General features: G+C 49.1%; 1 long non-coding RNA gene across 1 annotated transcript; it reads right to left on the bottom strand.

Annotated features, from left to right (window-relative positions):
• Positions 1 to 4761: 4761 nt before the first annotated feature.
• On the bottom strand, positions 4762 to 11316 carry LOC106497612 (uncharacterized). Its single transcript, XR_001294831.2, has 7 exons — positions 11151 to 11316; positions 10268 to 10317; positions 9419 to 9505; positions 8542 to 8729; positions 5810 to 6028; positions 5341 to 5477; positions 4762 to 4902 (listed from the first exon to the last, which is right to left on the bottom strand). It is a non-coding gene; the product is annotated as an uncharacterized lncRNA (long non-coding RNA).
• Positions 11317 to 22203: the final 10887 nt, after the last annotated feature.

Genomic DNA, 22203 nt, shown 5'->3' with positions numbered 1-22203 from the left:
TGGCACGCTCTACCTCGGTCCCTCACCTCCCCAGACAAGCTGCGTCCCAAAGCAAAGGCGCTCAGAAGTGTTTTCACAGTGGTCACATACCCACTGAACTCACCAAGAAATGCCCAGATACTGAATGTCTGATGTGTGCAGGGACCGAAAAATCCTAGAAAATCCACAGGTTTGGAACAGGCCTTAGCAAGAACAAGACAAGCCTTCCGAGCCCAGGGTTCACAACGGAAACAATGGAGGGTTTGGCCTTTTTCTGGGCAACATAGTCACGTCTTCTCCGACACAGCCAGGAGTTGTTGCACAGCACCTTGCTGGAGAGTTTTACATCCTGGCCCAAAAGAAAAATTTCCCAGAAAGTTTCTTTTCAACTTGTACAGCTCAATTAAGCTCTTGAGATTGATTCTTAATTCTCTAACTTGCTACTGGACATTTCCATACGACTATTACTCTAAAATAGGGAGTTCCTTGGGAACTCAGTGGCCATAATACTCTACCTCACAGACACCAAATCTTAGGGTAAGGCCACAGAGGGAAAGAGCAAGAAACCACCAAAGAAACCGCTCCTGCAATCCCAGCATTAAAGGTAGGTTAAAACTGGTGTGGTTTGGGGTTGGGTTTTGGTGGGGTTTTTTTTGTGGAATCCAACAAAAGGCACCAGCCATCATCTTGCATGACATCCACGGCATGATGAATGTGTAAAGCAGTCATCAAACATGACAGCCACAAGCCACAATAGAAATGAAATATGGGAAATCATAAATCAGCACGGATAGGAGTAGGAGGAAGCACCAGAGAGGGAGGGCCACAAGTGGCCGCGGGCTACCAGCCCGGCTTGCCTTTGAGGCAAGCCACCAGCCGTGCCCAGGAGCCCTTTGCTCAGCGGGGATTAACAAAAGCAGAAAGGGGCTGGTTTGAGGAGGAGACGGGGTCCCTGAAGTCCCAGGAGGCTCTCAGCAACTGCTCCGCACTGGCTATTTTTTGCCTTGGCAGATCGCCACGTCGAGCTCCAACCTTTACTCCAAGGCAGGGAGGCGGGCATCCGCGTGCGCGTAGAGTTGGGCACATATATAGGTCAGCTCCAGCTCTGGGGTTTGGTGGAGGCACGCAGGCGTTTTTCTTGCCTCCTTAGGCAAGCTGGAAAACGTCACCTCCTCGCCCGGCAATCGCTAAACGTGTTGCTGCCCTACGTGACCACCCGCTCTGCTTGTGCAGCTCCGCTGCCGTGGGAGCGCGCGTAGAAGCACCAGTCTGCAAGGCCGAGAGCAGGTCTCTGCCTTTCAGTGCAGTCCGCCTGCTGCTTCTATTTTTAAAGGCACACACAACGATTTGGAGCAGGGGCCCAAAACCGGGGCAAAAATCCCTACCCACATACCCGCCTCCGTCCTTGTCTGCGCCTCCGTGGTCTTTTTAACCCTCTGAGGGAAACCAGCCCGTTGCACAGCTTTCGAAAACCAGCATCTGCTGCATGGCTTTCCAAAAGCATTGGCATAGAGCTTGCACTTGGGGTAGAGCTGACGGGAGCAGCAAAGCCCAACGTGCAAACTCTGCAGGCCCAGACGGGGCGCGCACCCACGCAGACCCTAGGCACATGCACAAATAGTCACACGCACGCCCGAGGGGGCTGAGCAGCAAGCAGGGCAATATCGACGGGCCCCAAAGCATCTGGCACCCACGCATTTTACCTCGTCGGGAAACGGCTGGAGGACACCACGCTCAGTGCTTTTAAAGGCATTGGTGGGGGTGGGGAGCTTGCATCTACAGGAAAAGCAGCCTCCCCCCACTGCTGTATCAATTACTCAAGATGCACTAAAAGGTTTTAGTAACTATTTCTTGTCGATAAACTGGATCTTCAAGTCCCTGCGCTCAAGTGTCCTTATTCAAACTCTCCTGGGAGCAAAACGTCCGAGCCAAAGGGACATACCACGGACACAACGGCAGAGGAAAGATAACAGAAAAAAGATACTGGATGGAGAAAATAGATCGGAGACAGCAATCCATACGGACGCAGATGGATGACGAGTTTCAAGGAAGGTGATTCTCCACTCCGGGCCCCTACAAACGGTCTCCCTTCCCGTGCGGTCCCACCTTCCCCTCCTGCCCGAGGACGCTGCAGTAAGCGGGACTGCCTTTCTGTACGAGTCAGCCAAAGATTTAACTAGGCAGGAGGAAAGCACGCGCTTTCTCCATCATCGACGTTCAATAGAAAGTCAGTTAAAAAGAAAAAAGAAAAAAAGGAGAGGAAGAAGCAGGGAAGAGTCCAAGCTGCAAATCGTTAGAAAACAAACCAGCAAACAAAAACGCCAAGAACAAAAAAACAGAGAGAGATGGATCAGAAAAATACCCTGGGGTGATTTTTCTAGCTCTAGACCGCTAAGTCCGCAGCCCCTGCCGTTCCCACAGCGCCTTCAGAGCCCGGGGACGGGGCTGGGGCGGTTAGCGGCTGCGCTCGTGTTCGGGCTGCTGCGTGTGCCCCCGGCACGGCTCAGCAGAGCCCACGCTTTCCCAGAAACTCAGGGATGCTTTGGGACACCTCCAGGCACTTTTGCAAGCCTGCTTTCCTAAGGAAACAGCACACCACATGGTCACAGCATCTGTCTGTCCACCACTAACCATTTCTGAACCTGCTGGACAGTCTTAAGAGCGTATGAAAAGAAGGGAAGACGTCCCAAAAATCACCGGATACTACAAACTTCACCATCCCTCGTGAGAGCAGATAGTGGGGACATCTACCCGGCTCAGAGGAAAGCCAGCAATTAGGAGTTTGCCCCTTATTAGACTCCAGAGAACCCACCGGTGACAAATGCAGGCGCCACCGCAAAGCAGGCTTTGCAGTTCTGCCGCTCCTGGGGTGACTTATTTTCGCCAGATAAGGAAAACTCCGTAGGCCCTAAGAGAAGAAGCCGCTCCTCACGCAATCGGAACTTGCCCTGAAGCACGGGGCACTGCAGGAAGGTACCTTTTCTGGCCGTCCCTTGCTCTGATGAGATTCCCAGCTTGGGCAAACAGGAAGGTTGTGGCCTGAAGGCCTGGCTGAATTTTTTTTTTTTTTTCCCCCCAGAAAAGCCTTCATCTCTCTTTGCCACCAAGTGTTGCCTGGAGCCCATCCAAAGCTCTCCAGGAGCACAAGCATCTTGAGCATGCATGCCTTGCAGCTTTTCCATTCTTCTTGACATTGTAAAACTGTCTTGTAAAAGCAAAATTAAAGGCCCAAGCGCTGGCCACAAAGCCCTTGCTGTGGACATGGTTTTTTGTTGTGTGCAACTCCAAGCCGGGGGCAGGGAACAAAGCGGGAGAAAAGAGCTATTGGCATTAAACTTCTTTATAAATCTGTTGAAGGTATTTTATCACTTCCCGACATTCCTCTGTAAAAACACTCGGCTACGTTTACAAATTATAAAATTAGTTTTATGTGCAGGGTCCTGCTAATGGCTCAGCTAAATCTAGGGAGCAGGAAGATTAGATGCTTCTCCCTTCCTCGTGGTAGGATTTATTGGGCGGCTGTTTGTGCTGGGAGCAGCATTCACCGTAGGGCGGAAGATTTTTCCTCCTGAACCAAAGCTTTCAGAGGTCAGCAAGGAGTTGACGGCTAACTGAAGAGTTTTGAAGAAGCTGTGTCCGAGGTGAGCAAACGGAGCTGGACGGCTCAGGGCAACGTCCGTGGTTCACAGCTACGAAACGTCACCGGCAAATTAGGGAACGCAAAGCTAAAGCTGAACAACTTAAATCCCAGGCAAGATAGCTTACGCACACGGGACGGAGGGAGACACGTTATTTTCAAGAAGAAGGGATAGTTTTCATTATTCTCCTTATGCCACAGGCGGCAATCTGTGCTGAACTGCACCAGTACCGCCAGGCTCCTCGCGCCAGGGACTAGCACCCGCGCTTCGCCCCCGCAAAGCAAACCCAGGGAGCACCGGGGCTCCCACACCGCCGTCAGAGAAGCGCCGAAAGCCGAGCGTGGGCACCCGTGCACGGCCTCCCTGCCCCGGCCCCGAGGCACGCCGAGGGATCTCACGCCAGAGCAAGGTCACCTCCTGATGCATTTGGCCACTAAATAGTCCTTGTGCTGCTGGGGATCAGCTTAGCAAGGGAGAACAGGGGAAAAAAAACCAAAAACCACAATTCTCCCAATGAAGGCTGGAGAAATAAAAAACCAAAAGCTAATCAGCCTTGAGCACAGGGGACAAGAGGGGAGCAAGCTTCTTCAAGGCACATGCTCAGCTTTAGCTTTTTGCTCCCTTAAAAAAATAATAATAATAATAATTTCCCTCTGTAGTGTATTAATCACTGCAAGTCAGCCCTGGCAAGAGTTATCCGTGTAGCTATGCCGTGCCCGGGAGGACGCTGTGTTATAGCAGGATTATTTACTTTTATAACCTTTACGGAAACAAGAGATAAGCACCTTTGGAAAAAAACTTCCCTGCACACAACAGCTTCCCCGCGAGGGCAGCGGGCGCCCTCCGAGCACCGAGGACGTTCCCAGAGGCCGAGCGCCCACGGGCAGCTGTTGCGCTTTTGGGCAAGACTTTGGGGGGTGTTAGCTGGCCTCCAGCGGCAGTGACACCTGCCACCCAAAACGTTCCTCTACCCACAAGTAAAGCCTGCAATTTTACGGACGCTGTGCCCGAAAGAACGGCACTCAGCAAATTCCCGGGAGCGGCTTCGCTCCGCTAGCGTTTTCACCAGTCCACCAGGTGCAGTTTGCAACTGCCTCGAAAAAAATCAAATGACATGTGGAGAAAACAAAATAATTACCTCCAGCTCCCGTCTCGGCGGCGATTAGTCAAACCTTGAAGCGAAAGCACTCCTGCATCTCTGATTTCCATTTGCCCCTGAACCCATGTCTTGCACCCTCCGGAGTCGTCTCCCATCTCCTCAGAGCGCTGTGGGTGACATCCTGACCTGCAGATGTAGAAAGGAGTTTTTGTTTACCAGATAAGAGCCACAAAATGCAAATAAAAAGCCCCAAATAGCACAAGTTCAAACAGGGTCCATATTTATCCTTCCAAAGGCATCCAAACTGCAAAGCTCACCATAAGCAATGTTTTTGTTTGGAACATTAAATATGATCCTAAAAGCATTTCCTATGTGAAAACAACATGCATAAGAGTTTATTTATGTTATAACTTTAATCTCTTCAATAACAGGTCTTTAAAGCTTATTTCAGGCTGAAAAAATAATACCGAGTAATGAATCAAGGCCTTAAGAGGCTGATAAGCAGCAGGGAACCATTGCAGAGAGTATCCTCCTGATTTAATTAAAGTCTTAAAGAAACGCCGAGAAACAAAATCCATTCACCCATCAATATGATAAGACGACTACAAGCTCCCTCAAACTCACCTGCCTGCCTCGTGAATGCTCTGGCTGGGAAAGCGAGGCAAAACGGGGTCCTCCTTCATTTAGTTCCTCAAACCAGCAATTTTCATGCAAGCGTGAGCCGTTTCACCACTCCCGGGATGCCCTGGTGGGAGTTATACCTGCGCGGGAACAGGGAGAGAGGCATCAAAGCCCACGCGGGCAATTGGAGACAGGCTGTTATTCTTCGGACAGAGGCACGTGCTCTCTGATCAACGCTTTAGGAGACGACGGAGTTTTCCGAAGGCAGGGGAAGCTTCGCCAGCGCCAGCAAGAGCAGCGGGAGTGATCCCACGCCCCGAGAGCGGGAATCACAGCCAGCCTCTGCCTTTAGAAACCCTCCTAGGCACTCGCCCGGCTGCAAAGCCGGCGCCTGTAGAGGTAGAAAGAGCGCGCGCCGTCCCTCTCGCCCCGCTCGCGGACGAGGTGGCATCTCCCCAGGGGTCCCCGTTACCTGTCCCGCAGCTCAGGCCGCGTGCGACCTCCCCTCCAAACGTGCTTCTCCAGCAGGCTCCGTGGCCAGAGCAATTCTCCAGTACTACGGATGCTCTGGGGACCGCGCGGACATTTCTGCAGGATGTCCCCAGCTGGGCCAGCGCCGCTGCTTGCACCTAGTCGCAGCGCTAGGTGAGCTCTGCAAAGCGCCCGCTGGGTCCCTCCTCTGGGAACCAAGCTGCAGGGAGAAGAGGAGGGGAGCCGATCCGCGTGCCTGTCTTACTCGGACGTGGGGCCGGGGTGCACCCAAAGCGTACGCCCGTGGGACCCAGGACGCCTTCCACAGTCCCCCGGTTTAGCCCTCATCCAGCACCCAGGCTCCAGCCCAGGTCAGGGCCAGAGATTTTGCAACTGGTGCAAATAACTGCAGTAATGTCACATGCGTGATTCCCTCCCCTCTTCCTTTAGGGAGCCCCTGGTATGATATCCATCAAATATATGTGCGTGCATACATATATAGCTACACACACATATACACATTATACACGTGGTGGCCGTCCTGCACTGCATCTCGAAGGACTTTTGTTACACCACCTCCCCTTAAGGTCACGCATTTAAGTGGACTCCCTGAACAAGCCTTTTGGGTCCCCCTAGTTTAGGGGGAGAAATGCCCGACTCGGTTGAAACCAGAGAACCCCATGGGATTTAAGCACATACTTATCATTAAGCATGCGAGCAGTGTTTTTCCTGAATCGGAGCTTGAGCAACTAAATGAAAAAAGCAAATATTTGCTAGAATGAAAATGTCAAATGCTTGGCAGCTTTCATTTTGCCTTGTGTTTCTATTCACGGGTGCTGCAACCAGTTAATGACCATGTAATTCCCAGGTTTTTTGGTCGAGGGGGCGGGGTGTCATTTTGAGGCAATTCAAGACAGTTTTGTTTATATCTTTCTAAGCAAAATTAAAAGCAAGGAGAAAAGGGAAGAAAAAAAATAAAGGTTCACTGGGGGGGCGTTGATCATTTTTTCGAAGCTAGCATTAGCTTCATTTAGTCTCAAAACATCACTTCAAAAAGCAGAAGTCAAAGCATCTCATTTAAAAAATGCTCGAAGAAATGAATTTTTTTTTAATTGCTACTTTCTGTTGTAATTATTTGTTGAGTTCAATACAAATAATTTCAGCTGACCTGAAACTGTATTTTTCAACAAATGCACTTATGTACACAAAAAAGGGAAAAAATTAAAAAAAGTCTAGTTCTTTAGCCTGAATTGTGCAAAACCACTAATTTTTAATTGTTGGCCTTTAGCTTGAGAAAAACAGATGGAACAAATGGCTCAATAAATGATTCTTCTCATGGGTGTATCAAAAGGGCAGACAAAAAGAACAAAAAATGAGCCAGAATATCAGAAAAGGAAAAACACAAAGGGTAAGTAGATACCAACCACTAGAAACACCTACAGAAACAGCGCTCCAGCATCAACACCTGAACGTTGGCACTAGTGGTGCACGCTCCTGAGATGAGGTTGCACATCACGGCACCGCATACGTACTCCCCTAAGCCGAAAGCCCCAACCTACGGAGCCAAGTTTCCCCTGCGATAGCTTGGAGCGGCCTCAAGAACAAGCTTGCTTTGCTTGGAGGAAACCTTGGAGCTCCTGCTGCTTTTGCTCTCCGCAGGGCCGCTCCAAGGACTCGGGGAGCGGCACCTCATCTGCTCCTTACATACTCGTGACCCGCGCACGTGTCACCAAACCCGCACTGTGACCTAAGAGAGGCCGCCCCTATATAAAGGCAAAGCTTGCTGAAAAATCACTCACTCGGCATCAGTCACGTCTGCCCCTTCCTCCAAGCTTAGCGGCGAGCGCTCCAATCACTTTTATGATTTTCATTACCTTCCCCGCTTTTCTCATCCAACTTGACCGGGTGAACACGCAACTTTATCTCATCATCCTGCCGCAACACATCAAGACCAAACTGTTTGCCTTGGCCTAGAGCAACGGTTTTCAATATAATTTTCATCCGTTTCTCTTCAACTCCAGCTCCCAGATGCAGACGACCCCACTAACAGCCCGGTGCCTTTTCTTTCCTACGGGCCGGGTCTCGGCCTTCAGAGGGCTCCGACCAACAAGCAATAACAGGCATGACCAGTTTTTGAGGAATTTCTCCAAGCAAGAGAGAAATGCCCTAAGCACCTGACTTTTTACAAAACTTGGCAGAACTTTAGAAAATCTGTACATCTATCTGGCTGCTGAACAGGGAAATACTCTTTCTGAGCCATCTCCACTGTATATTTTCTTCTGATATAAACATGAGTTAAGGTTATGGCTGAGTGCCATCTTCTCGGGAAAAAGGACAGATTACATCGGTGTGACCTATTGAAGCAATCTTAAATACCTACTGATGGTTCATTATAGCAAGCTACTTTTCTTCCTGATGTAAAATTTGCTCAATATGTTTGGGGGGGGGGGGGCGATGGGAAGAGCCTCCAAGAAGGCATTTGCCTGGGCATCATATTCATGAACTAGGACAACGCAAGGGATGGTCCCGACAAGTTGGGGAGTCTCCATTTGCCCCTCTCTGCCGGATGAATTAAAACACCCGCTCCCAAAGGGCACGCAGCGGCGAGGGCTCCCGCCGCCCCCCTGCAAAGGGGCTTCCCACACACGACGGGCTGGTGGCCGAGGGGCTGCTACTTCTTCCACGCCAGCGGTTTCTACCCATACGCGACATCAGGTGCCCCAGCCTAAATACCTTCGGGATTTGTGGCCGCATGGAAGCGTGGCTCCATCTTCGAGAGCTCCGGGCACCCCTGGGGCGAATGTCCCTTCGGTGGCCCCCATCGAAGCCACCTGTCCCTTCCACATTCCTCACTCAGGAAGCAGTGATACAAGAAGCCTGCAAGACTGTTTGAGCTCGGGCGAGATGAGACTTTATGAGCCCTAAAAAAGAAAAAGGAAAGAAAAAAAAAAGTCTCGTCTTTTATTTTTTGCCACTGCAACACAAATTGAGTTTATAAACGTTTTGCTGAGAGTCAAGTCTAGAGGGATTTTTTTTTCCCCTTGCACCTATACGATCAATTAAAAAAAACACTTGTCTGGAGACAGAAAAGCTTGTGCTATGGAAAGAAAAACCGCTCAAACGCAAGGCTGACAAGACAGCGTGCACGCTTTCCAGCTTCCTTCTCCTCCTGAGGGAGGCTGCGAGCTTGCCACCAGGTCTCATCAGGGCGTGAAGTCCCAAGGCGTCCCCTGGGTGAAACGGGCCCGGAAGGGCCAAGCAGAATCGGCCAGTGAGCGCAGTGGGTCGGTGATGCCCAGTGCCCTTCCCGCACCTCTGCCAGCTGAACACGGGGAGCCTCCATTCCCCACTCGCAGCCTGCAATCCATCACATCGCCTTGCCCATCACATCAGCTTTGTCAGTCCAGGACACACCTCAGGGTCACCAAAACCAGGGAGCTGCGGTCAGAGGTGAGCCCTCTCCGGTGGGCAGGGCTCCATCCCAAAGCTGTGGGCATTCCCGGATCCATAGGGTTAGGAGTGAGAGGGCCACCAGGGCGATTTCCCAGCTGGGATGGGATCTGTGCTGCCAAAACTGTTCCCCTAATGGGATGGACCCTGCATGACCCACCTCCTGCATGGTTGGTGCTTGTGGGCCACCTTCTCCTCTGCCCTGGCTCCTTCTCCTCCTGGCAGCAGCTCCGACGCCTGCTGCCACCTGAAGAAAAGGATTAGAAAAGGAGGCACAAAATCCCACCCCAGATGGCAAAAGGCAGCAGAGTGTCTCTTGCCTCCCTGCGGGTCGCTGCGGGCAGCAGCTTTGCCCAGGCCTTTGCCAAGGCACTCGCAGGGCTCCGCTGGCTGGAAGGGGTGTCATCGGGATGTCACCTCCTCCAGCGCCCAAAGCGGGGCTGGCTTCGAGCACAGACCAGCTTGCTCAGGCCCCCCAAGGATGGGCATTTCGCAGCCTCTCGGGGCCCCTGTGCCAACGCTTGACCACTTTTTTTCTCCTGCCTCCGTCTTCTCTACTATAGTTGAAGACTGCAGTTGAGCCTCCTTTCTCTTGGCCTTTTCTTCTCCAGGCCAGACAAACCTACCTCTACATGTACCAGCCCCCAACCATCTTAAAGGCCAAAATCACCTGCCTCTCTTGAAGCATAAAGGAACCCAAGACCAACTGAAAAACCTACCTTGCCCCCCCCCCCCATACAGTTCCTATTGGGTCAGCTCCTTCACTCTGTACAGCTTCCTTCCAATTTTCTGTGTTATTCATGCATCTAATTAATGATTCAGATCATTAATATTTTTTGGAGCAGAAACTCTTCCCATCTCCAAAGCGGCTGTGCCAATTTTTAGCCCTAATATTAAACAACATATTTTGTTTAAGAGCTTTCCGCACCAAAAACAGCTTGAGACCAAAGACTCTTCTGCCTTTGCACAAGAGAATTATTCAGAATGCTATCAGAAAATCTTAACACACCTTCATCTGCAAGGCGGCTTTTTTCCAGCACTGCTACACAGTACACCCACCTATGGATGTGCACAGGAACACAATCAATACATGTTAATTAAGCTGTAGCCCTCTCCAATTAAAATTATAGGATCTGAAGGATAGACATTTATTTTTGTCAGTAAACTAATTTAAGCATTCATTAATTTTAAGTTTAATTTTCAAATTATATATCACTTTAACGATAAATAATTCCTCTCATTACAGAAAAAACATATGGAGTAGAAAGATAAAATGGGAAAGACTTAGACCGAGTAAGGAATATATTCTCAGGCACTTCCTTCTCTTTCAGCACATCAGCAACCCCATTTATGTCAGCAAACTGGGCTCTTTTGAAAATTTGGCTGGATAGTACAGTGCTGAAATAAGAACAGAGATTCTTTGAAAATCTCACCTCCTTCTCTGCTGGGAACATGAAAGCTTGGCTGTGAAATCTCAGCGTTTTAGAATAGCTGAAACTTTGTACACACTACCAAAATAAACACTTTTCCAGGAAAATAAAAATATTACTGTGTTAACGGTTTTTCTAATTTATGAAAACGGGTCAGTTTTTTGTTTTGGGTTTGGGTTTTTTTGGGGTTTTTGTTTTTTTTTTTTTAACAGCTTAACCATTTCTGCACATATCCCCAGCAGCCAGCACTGATTTTTAAAATGAGTTTTGTGCAGAGCTCGCTGCGCTCGGCATTAGAGCCTCCCTGGCCTGGGCATGGCAGTTAATTAAATACGGAGCAGAGCAGCAATGTTTTAGGCCTTCTTTTCACAGCAGATACGGGGGACAAATGATCTGGGCTGGCCCGAACAAAGGTTTTCAACCCTCAGCATCTTCATCCCAGAGGACTGCCCAGCAGCTCACCTCTCAGTGTCTGTCACCTCGGGCCTTTGAAAGGTCCCTGCTCCACCTCAGTGCAAAACCAAACAAATACCCCAAGTCGTTTACAAGCAGCAGGCAGACTGCCCGGCACCCCAAAACGGTCCTCCGAGATCACAAGCTCTTCACCCCACCGAACGCATCTGTGCAACGCTGGGATCCTGAATAAACGCTGCATGACAGACTCCTCCGTACAGACATATAGCACCCTGCCCGGGACCTGTTAAATGACAAAAATCAAAACAGAGTATCTGAATAAATTATTCGGTAAAGAGTGTCATTACTCCCTAAGCACCGTGCTGGACTGGTAATAATTGAGCTTCACAGCATGATTGGGGATGGCGGTAAATAAATAACAAAGTGATTCGGCGAATAGACTACCCGACAAACAGGAGCTAGAAAATCACCCGCTCTCCGCCTCCCGGGAGCTGCAGCCCTGCAGGGCGATTAGAGCCCCTGCTTACCGCATTTCTCCCCTCGAAGGGCCATACCCAGCCCTCCGCGCAGCCCAGCTTCGCAGCTGCCAGGGAACCGCGGCTGCCTTTACCCCGGAGCCGTGCCGAGGCAGGGAAGCGCCCGCGGCACAGCCCGGCGAAGACCTGGGGCTCCCTTGTCACGCTTAGCGCCCACGCTAAGCGGGGCAAGGGCATCCCCGTCTTAAGAGCTCTTGTGAGATCCCACCATCAGCAGCACCCACTCTACCTCTCCAAAACGCACCATCTCCACCTCCTCTGCTTTCTCTCAGTCCTGGGCTCCCTCCTACCTCCTGCTTGCCCCTGGCCAAGCCCTGTGAGAATAAGTCCATCCTACAAACCTGGCTGGGAAGGGGTATTCCAGCCCAAAGCAAGTGTTGTGGGGTTAGTTCAGGTCCAGCAAATCTCATCCTGCACTGTCCCTCTACTGTGGTCACAGGCGAACAGTGAGACACCTCTCAGAAGTAGGCAACGAGAGCTCATGGTCACCCTCCCGCGTCCTAGTCAGCCTCTTGAAGGCACTGTCCACTGGCCCTTACCGTTGTCCAAAGCACGTGACTTTATTCCTCAGGATCCTGCTGGTAGCTTCCAGTACAGAGACACTTGCTGTCCTCTGCCACATGTTTGAGGCATCGGTGGGCCCTTGGTGGCCACGTCTTTCCATGGCAACCTGCCTGCCTTCTCCACAGCACAACGGCTCCTGTTAGCATGAGCAATGCCTCTAAAGCCAGCCCGCACTTGGAAACCTGCTGCAGGAGACAGCTGAGGGAACATCTCCGATTTGCGCTTCAGCGAGGGAAGCTAGCTTGACTGCTTAAATAACACTGCTATGATAGTTCAGTGCCACTGGGCTATCCCTGCTAGCTCCGAGTAGAAGCATCCTGGAGACATTTTCAGCAATCTTTCCTCACCCTGGAGAGCTGCTTTGCTGAAGTTGAAAGGACTCCTCCTGCAAGCAAGAGCACTGCAGCCTGGACCAGGATTTCCACGTGCTGGCACAGAAGCAATCAGGACACAACCTCGTCCTTTAAACAGGTGGAAAGATGGAATAACAGCTTGGAAAAAAGTCTTTCATCAGGAACACGCTGGACCTACATAACGCAGAAGATTCAGTCAATTCCACGCCAGCAGTAGAGGCTGACAAGGGATGGGACAGTCAAAGAGAAACTATGCAAAACAGCTTACTTCCTAGTAATCTTTTTGTTTCCTTAGCTATTGCAGATATTTGAGCGTTTAAAAATGCTCAAGTGATTCCTCCATCCAGCTGCGCTGCCGAATTCCCATATTTATGGCATCAGTGTGCCTGTTGCTATAGAGATAATTAATTAATGCAACATAATAAATTCAGGAGTTTTATTACTTTGCAGGTTAACACAGGATTGGAAATAGAGAGGGGAGGGTAGGAAACCTTACTTCTAAAAAGCAATATCCTTAATGATCCTCTGAGCACAGAGTGAGAGAGTTGGGCCCAAAAATCATTTCCATGGTACATGAAATGTGCTGCACTCGGTGTAATCATAGTCATTACGAACCCAGAGGAGAATTAGAAAAATAGCAATAAAGATGAATGAAGGTTCAGCTGAACAATTGCAGGTGGAAGAAAAAGTTCTTTGAGCTTCCAGCAAAACTCTTCCTTTCAACTCGGCAAAAACGTGTCAGATCCCAGGCACTTGGCCAGCGAAACAGTAAGTTGTGATGTCCCAGTGGCTGACTCCGAACGCTGGGCTGTTTCCCAAGAGTCCCCAGATGCCGGTCTCCCCAGAAACAGGCTTTCCAGGGGTGTCCATTTGCCACAGAAGAGCCACTGAAGGAGGAGTAAGTGCAGTTTTCCTCCTTGTGGGTCCTTCTGATCAAGCCAGTGATAAGACAGGGTTGAGACAACCTGTTTGCACCTCAGAAGACTCGGTGTCACACACAGCCACGAGTGAGCAGGTTTCCCCAGCTCCTCACCAAAGCAGGACTTCTCCTGCCTGCCATGAGTGGGCCATATAAGGAGGCATGAGATGAGCCCACAAACGTTCACCTGTCTCCTAGGTAGTTGCCTCCTGACTGTCAGGTTGACATTTACAGCTGACACGGCCATCAGCGACTTGTCAACATGTCCAGCAAGACAACTCTAACTCTTTGATGATAGAAATAATTCCACCGCAGAGCTTGCCTTTTTAAGTACAACCAGGCCAAGAAAGGATGCTGTTGAGCTTTCAAGTGCCGCACTTTCAGTTCAATCCAACTCCACCATTTTTGTTAATTTAGAACATTTAAAATCAATCCTCTCTTCAAGTGGGGCCTTATTTTATTATTTGTCCCGTGCTAATCAGAATCTTTTTATGTTCCTTTCGGTTCAGGGTCTCTGCCTTCTGAGGTTAGAAAAAAGCACCCAAGAAATTAGGTCAGTTAATCTTCTGAATGCTACAATTCATCAGCAAGGGTACTTCTGCACCCAAGGAAGCAAAGGGGAAAATGCTTTGCAAGACACAAACATGCAGAATAAACGAGCAGAAGACTCTGTTTTGGGACAAAAGCAACATCATCAAACAGCATTTATCTTCTGCAACCAAGACAGCTCTAGTCACAGTGTGACATTGTCATGGCAAGCTTCATTGTCACACCAGGAGCAAAGACATCTGCAATCCTTCCCACTTCTTGGAACTGCCCAGACAAAAACAAAAAACAAAACCAAAAAAAAAAAATCAGGGCCATTTATCAGAAAAGTCAGAAGCCCAGGATAGCTCCACACAGCTCCTAAGACATCTCCACATTACATTATTTCAATAAAAACATGGAAATGTGTACAGCAATATAAAAGCTTTCACGGAAATTGTGTACAGCTTTTATATTGCATTTATATTGCATTCATGTTCAACACAGTTGAGGAAAACCAGAACAAAAGATGTCCAAGTATTAAATGTATTATGATCCGTTTGGAGACTTCAGGATCAGCTACCAATTCTTTAGAGGCTCAGCTACTTTCAATAGGATAAATTGCATGGAGTCATTAAAATCTAGAGCTTACTGCATACCATCTGCAAGCAGAGATAGTTTCTCTATTCCCAAGCCGTGGCTGCTTTCCTGGCAGGCTGCTGCTCTGACCTGTTGCAAGACTTCCTCCTGCCTGTCTGCAGCGTACTCCCCGAGGAGACGGGTCCATCTTTAGGGGTCGGTTTGGCTGCAGAAATAGAGTGGCACAAGTCGATCAGACAATTTTCATGAGACAATTAGAGTGGCAATACCCAAGCCAACAAAATATGTGCTCGATCTGCACAAAAACCGGAGCGAAGCACAATCCTGCAATGACCAGCTGCTGCATAGGTTTGTAACTAGAATAAAGCGAGAACACATTTTTCCTAAACCCAGTCAACAACCCAACCCAGACAGCAGAGGCACAAATACATCTATGGTGAGAGCAACAATGGGCAATTTAGCTTGATTATACCCTTGCAGAGCTTCCTTTTTATAACAGTTTGCCTTATTTTGAATGCAGACTGTTGTGTTTTTTTTCCCTGAGCATCAGCTCTTGTACCCAAAAGTTATCATTAGCTCCTGATTAAAGGAGGCTTTAAATAAAGAGTGGAAACAAGTTCAAACAAAGACGTGCTGCTGCATCTCAGGCCTATCGTATCAGGCTGACTGCTGCAAATGTCAGTTTTATTTACTGTTTGGAGCCCACTAAGCTTTTCTTCAGCAGACTTATTTGTTGGGGAGGTAAAACTGGGAATGCTGGGCCGTATGGGACAAAAGGAAACCAGAGGAGAAAGGAAGAGGGAAATAAATAAGTAAACATGGGGCCCATGTGTCCATGAGGATCCTGGTCCTGGCAGTGCATACCAGCAACACACATGCACGTGTGCACGCGGCTGCAACCCGCCACAAATTAAGTAAGCTTTACTGGCAAGAGCCTGACCTTTTCCATCTTCCCCCCAGCAGAAATCAAGCTCCATCAGGGACCGAGAAGTGGGCTAGAAATAGCAAAGATGATAAGGTCAGTCGTCAGAAGCACAGAAGACTGAAGGGGAAAGACAGACAGGTGAACAGACAACATCAGGAAAGCCCGAAATACTGCAAGCCCTTGCCTATTGCCAAAATCCCGCAAGGCACAGCCTAATCCCATGGAGACAGGGGCAGCGGACGGGGTGCAAACAGGCACAGCGAGGAGCTCAGACTTCGATGCTGAGAAAAGAAGTTTCCCTCGCACCCCTACCAGCATAGATACCCCGGGATCCTTCTCGCCACCTGGAAGCTCAGGAATATTGAACAAATGCAGTCAGTGGTGACCGGGGTTTCCCCCGCTCTTCCCAAAACAGCACTGCACGTGGCTCCTGGCAGCACAGTCGAGAGCCGGCCACCTTCTGAGAGCAGGAAAGGCGGACTGAAATACAAAGCAATTCCATTGCATCCTGCCTTTGAAATGCAATGCTTAATTAACTCTACTGGGGCTTCTTTTGCTATAGCTGCCTGTATTTCCAGGGCACTGAGGCGAGGAAAACGCTCTGGCTGCACGGAGGGCCCTTGGCTTCCCCTCACATGCCCGGTCCGCCTGAGCCGCTGGGCAAGTTTCACGCTGGCATGGCACTAACCGGAGATTGGGCCCTGAGATTTTGCCAGCCCAGCCCTGAAAGAGAAAGGTTTTCCTTAAGAAACCTGCAGCCAGACAAAAGCCTTTTACTGATCCTGCTGAATCTTGTGTGGACTCTGAGCCAGCATCCTGGCAGGGCTTTGGTGCTTGGACAGGAGAGGAGAAACCAAGATGTCTCTCCACCACATCCAACCTCTACGGTAAGCAATGCTAAACCCTCCAAACGCACAAAAAAAAAAAAAAACAGCGAGAGAGTAAAGCAAAGGGAGGGGGAGGACAACAACCAAAACCAGATGCCGCTATGCAGCTGGCATCTCCGTTTCTCCCAAGATGCTGATGAACGCAAACGCTGCGGCTTGACAGACCCCCATCGGCCGCCCTCTTCCTGCTAACAGAAAATTCAAATCAGCCCTGCTGGATTTAATCATCTTCTCTCCCTAAATAATAAACCAGGAGGAGAGGAAATGGATTTATTCATGTCACTCACTGTCAAAAAAAAAAAAGTGTTTACTGTGCTAAAATAACCTGGCCTCTTAAAGTGCAAAAAAAAAGAACAAAAGAAAAAAAAACCCACACAAAAAAACAACGCTGGGGAGAGGGAACTGTGCTAGAACGTAAACTCTGTGCAAGAGGGGGATGAACTTGCCCAGGTAGACGTTAAGGTGAGACTTTTGTGAGGTCTGTTCAGCAGATGTTCATAGGGAAGCGCCATGAAAGCAGGGCAGCGGGGCCGGGGGCAGCAAACTGGTTGACCGAGCTGAGCTGCTGGAGTTGAGGGCCAGTCTTCGGAGCGAGCTGAGCGCATCTATTCGTTAAGCGGAGCCTTGTGGGCTCCATGCCAAAGGATCACAGCGTCGCAGCCAAACGCTCGCTCAGGAGTTTGCACGGCAGCTTCCCGCCGGCTGCCTGCCGTGCCCCCACCCGCCGCCCTGCTGCCCCTCCGCGACAGCAGATCACTCTCTCCAAAACACCTCAGACGGCAAAGACATGGCACAGCAGGCGGCGGAAGCAGACCTAGAAGTTGCTATTTCTGCCCAAGGGAAGGGTCAGGAGATACAGAAGGCCCTAGAACTAACTATGAAAATTCAAGGCATCAGGAAAAAATACCGACTTTTGAGTGTTACTGAAAAACATTCCCAGCTTGGTCACACAGCACATGAACTGCAGAACTCCTTGCCACAGGGTATCTGAAGGGCCCAAAATATAAATATTTAGGCAAATTGGCAGAAGTCCATCAAGGACTATTAAACATGAAGTTACAGATTAACTTTCAGCTCAAGAAGCTGCAAATGTCCCAGAGGAAAAGGAAGAGAGACAGGGGCTTGGAGTCCTGCTTCATGGCATCATCTGATCCTCTCTCTCTCGCTGGAGACCTGCTAGGCAATGCATGGACCTTCAGCTCAGCAGGATTAGTCTTTTGTGTCCGTCGCAGATGAAACAGCCGATGGCCAGATTTCACTCCAGCGTGGTGCAGGGACTGTGAGGCCGCTGTAGCCCTCCCAAGAAGAGCATGCTCTTTTTCAGGGGAGCCATGGACAGCTATATCCAGCACATCACTAGGACTCCCTTCATCTCCTGCCAACAGGTAGCAGGGGGCAGGCTCTGAGGACACCCAGTTGTCCAACCTGACCCACACCATCTCGTCCTTCATAACACCCAAGCGATGGCTTTGCAATTGTGGGCAGGAATAAGGATCAGTTCACTGGAGCAGGGCTTCAATTAGCCAAGAAAGCCTTCCTGGAGCTGATATACCACATCCTTCCAGAACAAAGAGTGAAATACAGTGAAAACATCCCAGGCCCCCTACAACTCATTTCATCCAGTCCCCTCCCAACCTGCTTTCTCTCTTGCAAGCCACCATTACGTTTATATTGGTGTCCACAGCTGGAATCCTGTACAAACCTATTTCTTGGTGGTTTGAGCATGTACCAAAGCCCTTCGGAGCCGCTCTGTGCTTAGCTGTTATTTCTCAGTCTGGGAGACACTCTGCTGGTGGGATCTAACAGCACAGCAAAGGAGCAGTGGGGGATCCAAACCAACGGCTCGCATCTGCAGCCCGAGGGTCAGAGGCAACAGCCATCTGCAGAAAGCGGCCAACAGGAGCACTACCCACCAGCAGTGCAGCAAGCCCCTCAGCCAGCTGGAAAGAAGGGAGAACTGGGGCAGTTTTTCTTACTCAAAAAAAAAAAAAAAAACTTTGGGCTGGTCCACACCTAGAAAAGTTGAGAGTTCTCTCAAGAGAAATCACTGCAAAGCCATAGTTTGACACCCTTATCATGGACGATACCGAAATAGCTGAATCCAGTAACAGACTCTTTTTCCCCACAAACCGGGCCTTTCATTGCAGTCCGCAAGGGACAAGCAATGGAGACAGATTTCTTCCTGCCTTTCCCAGAATGAAATCAGGACACCAACAACAAAAAAAGAGCGAGCTCACCTGCTGCACAATGGCCTTCGTTATTCCAGCGGTGTGATCCGGAGTGGTCAAACCACCACGTGAGCCACACGCAGCTCGGTAAGAACCAAAAGGCACATCAGTCACCAGCAGTTCAGCCTTCCCTCGGACTGCAAGGACCCAGGGCGCGCAGGATGCTCCTTCCGGACACCTGGAGGCACAGGGACATTGAGAGCAGGTCTGAGAACCAGGAACCACGTGGGAACAAATTTCTCTGTGGCAACTGATGCCTCGTTGGTAGGCAGAAGCAGGCCACAGGATAGAAAAATGGGGAAGGTGGTGAGCCTTGGGGCTACATAAAAATGCTGTTACACTGCTTGAAGGGTCAGGAGGTTTGGACTCACAGAGCAGGGCCAATGCTAGATGCAGTTTCCCCAGGAGTGCTTTCTAGGGAGCTTGCACGAATTCTCTATTTCAGCTCATATTCCCTCTGCGTTCAGGAATATTTGCTGAAACTGAATTTTACAAGCATATCAGAAAACATTTCAAAATGAAACCCGAACTGGTACATGGGGACATTCATAATGCAAAAGCATCTGAATTATCTGGCTCTCCCTGCTAATGCAGAGCCACCTTCCCAAAGAAGGAGAAACCAAATTGGAAGCCATCACCTAGCAGGACCGGATCCTGTGGGAAACACTGCACCAAAGAAGCGTGCATCTCCTGGAGAAGCAAGTTTCCATGACAGAGCTGCAAATTTCTATCTTCAGAGCTCCCCCGAGGAGCTAGACAAGCTTGCAAGTGGAGCCAAAACCCAAAGAGGTAAGTGCACAACCCATACTGAGGGATGGGGGTGAAGTAAGTCTCTGTGATGTTTCAAGCAACCTGACATGATTTAGGCTTCAAGTTCAGGCTGAAAGAATTAGCAATCCACCTGGTTTCCCTAGTATCCCATCCTATCCTATATCCTATCCCTAACAGGGAGCATTGTCAAGAGGCACAAAAAAGACCTTTGGTGCATTCCCACCAAGAGAAACAACCCCCAAACTTATTAGATTCCAAATTAAAAAAAAAAAAAAAAAAAGCCTGCACAATTTAAAAAAAAAAAAAATTTAATGGTATCCGTATAGCGTCAACAGCAACAAGGAAAAGTATTCGCACATTACAGCTTGCATGAGAAATCCCTGCAGATGAAACACAGCCAAACAGGATCAGAGAAGCAGAAGAGACAGCAGAGTTCACAGCATGGATCGCCAGTCCCAAAGCTCGGGTAAGACATGGAGAGAGTCAGCAAATGAGCCCCATGCAAGAAATGAAGACAACAGCGACCTTGAGCCGAGAACACATTTGTAATAGATCTATAAAGATGCCAATCTCCTATTTATATAGTAGATAAGTACCTACGCAGCTACATAGGAAGCCATGCATAAAAATTCTGCACCAAGCTCCCGAGAAAACTCCACACCAGCGACTTCTCTTCCCCTCTCTGTATCAATCTCCTGCAAAGCTGTACTAAATGCCTCTTTTCCTCCCCATAGAAAACAACAGAAGACCTAAATGCTGTGCATTTTATCTGAATTATCAGCATCTGCTAGGCCTGCCCTTAGCTATGCAGACAGCAATCGTGGAAGAAAAAAAGAAAAAAAAATTCAGTACTGCTTATTCAAAGGCTGGAAATGTTTCACAGCCCTGGTTGTTACAGGGTGATTTTCTTGCATCTCTCCTCAAATGGAAAAGCAGCACGGGAAAAACTAGAGCTCTAAAGTGGCAGCTGGAGTGACCAAGCAAAATGTTTGGGGGAAAAGCAAAAAAGACGGCACAAAACCATTCCTGTTGGACAGACGCCTCCAAAGGCCCTTGATAAACCAACAGGGAACTCCAGGCACGGACACAGGCCCAAATTCCCCCAGTATGCATTTCCTACCACCGCCTTCCCAGTTTGCTACCAGCTCTCCCTCTCTCCAACCCACCGCAACTCACCTCCCAGTGCAGCGCTATTTGCCACTGCCTGGACTCTGCTCTGAAAAATGTCAAAGTTAAAGATGCAAGTTTTGACGAAGCATCAGCTCGTACCTCTCAATAGCTTTTTCAAAAACATCCACCTTTCAGTTTCTGCACGGTGCCACATCTATACCTTTAGTTTTTCCAGGAGCATCTATACCTGACAGATCCAAAAAAAAAAAGGTGAAACGGCACTTTGCAAGGTCAAAAATCTTTCTGGGAGAGCTACCTGGGAAAGCGACTTGAGAAGAATATCCAAGAACACACTTGCTAGCTCCCCAAAACCTCACATTTCTGGTGCAAGACACAGACAGCCAAGGAGTCCATGGGTGGCCATCCAAAAGCTTTTCTTCTCACAAACTCCTCTGCTGGCAGAGGGCTTGCGCGTCCCCTGCTCTGCTCCCAAGACAGATTCGCCAAGAGCTTGGCTCCTGCCGAGACACGATCAGAAGAGATGTCGACGTCTGCCAGAACAGCAGCTCTCAAACTCCCTTTGTCTTCCCAGGGCTGCTTCATCCTAATGAACACACGCCTTTAAGAAGCAGCAATTAAAAAAGGCACGAGTGGAGGAGAAGGTGCAATTCCAATCGATGTTAACCTCCTCAATCCTTTTTTTTTTTTTTTTGGAGGGCAGGCGGGGATCAGTACCTTTTGCCTCTGAGCGATGACAAAGCCACTGACAAAATTTTAAAGGGGGGCTACCTTCGAACCAGAGGAGAGCCGCAGCAGGACGGGATGCATTATTTAAAGGCGGGTTTGTGTTTTCCACCCCAGCAGCAGCCATGCGATTGCCAGGCAAAGCGCAGTACTGCAGAGGCAGAATCCAAGCGCCCCAAGATGAACATCGTGTAGTAACGTATGCTTAAATAATCTGTTTATTGCATCCTCTGTTGCAACTTTAACAAGGCACAAGCTTTACAGCTAATATTTTGGAAAACTGCAATGTGTTTTACGGCAAGCCAAGAATTTGTAGGAGAATGAGTCTCACCTAAGTTTACTTCTTCCATCAGGGGGCTAAATAGATTTTTCCCATAAAATTATGTATCACATGGCGCCTATAAAAAGATGCAGCTGTAAATGTCCCAATTTCATCCCCGCAGCTGAAAGTTAGTACCGCAATAAGCAGAAATTCATACAGCAAAATGGCTAGCTGCAAAAGACTTTACACCTGTCTGGAAAACTCTTCCTTCAATGCTGCATTACTGCGCACGCTATGGCCCCTGGCAGATGCTCGACGGGGGCTGCGTCGTTGCCGTGTGGCATGCGATGCCAGGGAGCCAGTGTGCATTCGACCATCATTTAAAGTCAACATTTCCCCCCCTTTTTTTTTTTTTTTTTTTTTTTTTTTAATCAAAGAAGAATTAACCTTCTCCAAAAAAATGCACGGACCATCTCCTGCAGTGTTGACACAATAAGTTTTCATTTGCAAGCAGATGAAAGTTGAACTTAAACTCACCCATTCATTTATCAGCATTAAACTAGCTCCCCCACATACACTTTAGTCTCGCAGGCATTTGTCTTGTTTGTTTTCAAGTGGGCTCACGAGCACATTTGCAGAGCCGTTTCTGTTCCTTTCCGTTTGCGAGTGCTTCCCCA

This window comes from Apteryx mantelli, chromosome 7 (assembly GCF_036417845.1).
Source record: "Apteryx mantelli isolate bAptMan1 chromosome 7, bAptMan1.hap1, whole genome shotgun sequence".
In the NCBI taxonomy this organism is placed as follows: Eukaryota; Metazoa; Chordata; class Aves; order Apterygiformes; family Apterygidae; genus Apteryx; species Apteryx mantelli.
Note: the sequence above shows the minus strand (reverse complement) of the source record. Positions and strands in the feature narration are given on the sequence as shown.